Source organism: Artemia sp. Qi Xiang Cuo, chromosome 16, assembly GCF_049724085.1.
Source record: "Artemia sp. Qi Xiang Cuo chromosome 16, ASM4972408v1, whole genome shotgun sequence".
Lineage (NCBI taxonomy): Eukaryota > Metazoa > Arthropoda > Branchiopoda > Anostraca > Artemiidae > Artemia > Artemia sp. Qi Xiang Cuo.
In genome coordinates, this window is record NC_142809.1 from 32,100,445 (window position 1) to 32,104,013 (window position 3,569).

The window sequence follows — 3,569 nt, forward strand, 5'->3', positions numbered from 1 at the left end:
ACTTATTATTATTATTTTTTTTTTCTAAACTCACCACGTGTCAATTTGGGGCCTAAATTTATATCCAATCAACTTTTTCCTGTATTACAATGTGTACTTGTGTCACTTTAATATCTACTAATCTTCAACATTGCAACTGTTTGCTTTTATTATTAGTAGAAAGTTTTGCTGGTGTGGTGCCACGAATAATAAATAAGGTATATAATGACGTCATATTAGGCATGCATGGAACATTGCTTATGACTGACATCATTATAAAAATAACAGCACATGAATAACTGTGTCGTCGGTCATTTTAGGTATGATGTCATAAATGACGTCATCGCAGGTACATATAAAACCTTATTTATGAGCTACTCTGTTAGTTTATTATAGGTGTTGCAATGGCCATGTATCCAAGTGAATTCCAAAGTTGTGGATTACAAAATTTTGAAAATCTAGTCATGGGCAAGGATTGCCTTGATGTATCACCATCTCATGCAGCCGTCCCAGAATGGCCACGAGAACATATTGTTGAATCAGAAAAGTTCTCTTCATTTTGCCATAATGAGCAACACACCCTTGCAGACAAAGACCTGGCATTCTCATCAAAAAGATTACCCACAAAAGCTGCAGAAAAAGTGGTAGATTCAGATCAGCCACAAAAGCAACTAGCTTCAGCTTCAAATTCTGCGGTTTATGATATCCCAAACACAGATAATCAGCCACAGTTTTTCCAGCTTAGCATGGAATGTATGAATTTATTAAATGATTTTTTTAAAAATCTTGACACAACTGAAACTTCCGACAGAAATTCTCATGAATCTCATGAATCCCATTTGAAGGAGTTTTCTCAAAATCAAAATTTGACTGTGCATATGGGACCTCACACTGCTGAACAACTATATAAATGTAAAGAATACAAAATTAATTATAGTGACAAGTCAAATTTGAATTGGTATAAAGGAACCCACAATGGTGAAAGACTTCATGAACGCGAACTATGCCAAAAGACGTTGTCTCAAAAGATAAGTTTGACTGAACATCTGAGAACCCGCAATATTGGAAACCAATATTATTGTGATCTATGCAAAAAGAAATTTTCTTACAATTATGATTTTACTTTACATATGAGAACACACAATAGAGAAAAACCTCATGAATGTGAGCTATGCAAAAAAAAGTTTTCTCATAAGTCAAATTTGAAAGTGCATAGGAGAACCCACAATGGAGAAAAACCCTATGAATGTAATATATGCCAAAAGAAGTTTTCTCATAAGTCAACTTTAACTCTTCATATAAGAGTCCACAGTGAAGAAAAACCCTATGAATGTGAACTATGCCAAAAAAAATTTTCTCATAAGTCAAATCTGACTTTGCATATGAGAACCCACAACGGAGAAAAACCTTATGAATGTGAACTATGCCAGAAAAAAATTTCTCGTAAGTCAAATTTGACTGTGCATATTAGAACCCATAACGAAGAAAAACCTCATGAATGCGAACTATGCCAAAAGAAGTTTTCTCAGAAGCCATATTTGACTTTGCATATGAGAACCCACAATGGAGAAAAACCTTATGAATGTGAACTTTGCCAAAAGAAGTTTTCTCACAAGCCAAATTTGACTGTGCATATGAGAACTCACAATGGAAAAAAACTCGATGAATGTGAACTATGCCAAAAGAAGTTTTCTCAGAAGCCATATATGACTTGGCACATGAGAAACCATAATGGAGAAAAACCTCATGAATGTGAACTTTGCCAAAAGAAGTTTTCTCACAAGCCAAATTTGACTTTGCATATGAAAACTCATAATGGAGAAAAACTTATGAATGTGATCTTTGCCAAAAGAAGTTTTCTCACAAGTCAAATTTGACTTTGCATATGAGAACTCACAATGGAGAAAAACCCTATGAATGTGAACTATGCCAAAAGAAGTTTTCTCAAAAGCCAACTATGACTGTGCACATGAGAACCCATAATGGAGAAAAACCCTATGAATGTGATCTATGCCAAAAGAAGTTTTCTCAGAAGCCAAGTTTGACTTAGCATATGAGAACCCATAATGGAGAAAAACCTTATGAATGTGATCTATGCCAAAAGAAATTTTCTCAAAAGATATATTTGAATAGGCACGTGGGAACCCACAATGGTAAAAAAACATGAATTCGAACTATACCAGAGGTTTTTTCGTAAGTCAAGTTTGACTTTGCATATGAAAACCCACAATAGTGAAAACCTATATAGATGTGAGCCATGCAAAAATAATTATCATAATAAAGCCACTAACTCTGTAAATCCAAATAGAAGGATTAGTCAGTTAGCTTTCAAGCTTTAAACTTGATTTTTAGCTTATGAGACGCTTGAGAGTTAAGAGCTAAAAAGGAATGAAGCGCGTATTTCAGATTAAGTAGCACCACGCGGATTAATTTTAATTTGTACTATTCCCCTGCTATCATCGGTAGCTGCATAAATTTGATTACTAATTAATAATAGAAATAACAAATTTTAGATACAATGTTTAAAAGTCGACGTTTATTAAGCGCATTTTTTTTTTCTTCTGACAATTCACCTCAAAGGCTAACTGTAGGAATTTCGGGTATTTATATACAGTGGAAGCCCGGCATTGCAAGGCAGTGTCGATCTACAGAATTTGTTGCATTATAGAATACTGCCTAAGACACTCTACAGTCAGGGTTATTTGAAAAAAAAGTGCCCCGTTATCCGACAAATTGCAGGCTCAATGATAAGATTCTATACTGTATGTTATGCTCTGAAGTACAAATCATACTTCAATATGTATGTCAAATTTAGTAAACTTGACATGCACAATAAGGTAGGTTACGATTTATTATAGAATTAACATCATTAATGCTATAGAACTTATAAAAAATAATACTTTACATTAGGAAATAATTGTGTACAAACAAATGCACGTCTGTATTAAAATAATCAAGAACTATGAATCATAGAACTAAGAACTAGAACCATATTATGAATCAATCAATTTATTAAACATGAAAATATTCATTAATTTTATTGGTTTAATATTGCTGAAACGGGAGGTAGTTGTTCACTTGTGGAGCATTTGCAATTACATCCTCGTCATCTGCTGGATTTGTTATAGTGGAACTTTTCCAAAAAGATGTAATGGTTGAAGGTGGTTAAAAATTCCACGATTGAAAAAGAGCAAAACCCAAATCTTTCACATTAAGTTTATTTTAGCGTTTTTTCTAATGAATTATCTTTTAATACCTACTTCTGAAGTAGGCCGCACAGAATAGGCTACACCGCCGTCACATGTAGTCAAATTCAAGCTAAGTAATCAAAACCAAAATCCATACTTACGCATCGATCACAATAGCAGTAGCACGTACAAGTTGAAAACTGTTCAATCCTGCATTATCTACATTAGCTAAGATTTTCCAAAAAAAAAATAATAGCAAGAGGCATGTCGGATTACAGGGGGCGCCGGATTACAGGACCAGGTTACTGGGTTCCATTGTAGCTGAAAATTACAAGCGTTGAGAGTTGTTTTCTGACAGTTAGTTAAAAAATCCATTATAAACTCCCACTAAAACAGTTTTTG

At 33.9% G+C, this 3,569-nt stretch overlaps 1 pseudogene; it reads left to right on the forward strand.

Annotated features, from left to right (window-relative positions):
- The first annotated feature begins 383 nt into the window (after positions 1–383).
- Positions 384–2,318, forward strand: LOC148942797 (uncharacterized; annotated as a pseudogene).
- The last annotated feature ends 1,251 nt before the right edge of the window (positions 2,319–3,569 follow it).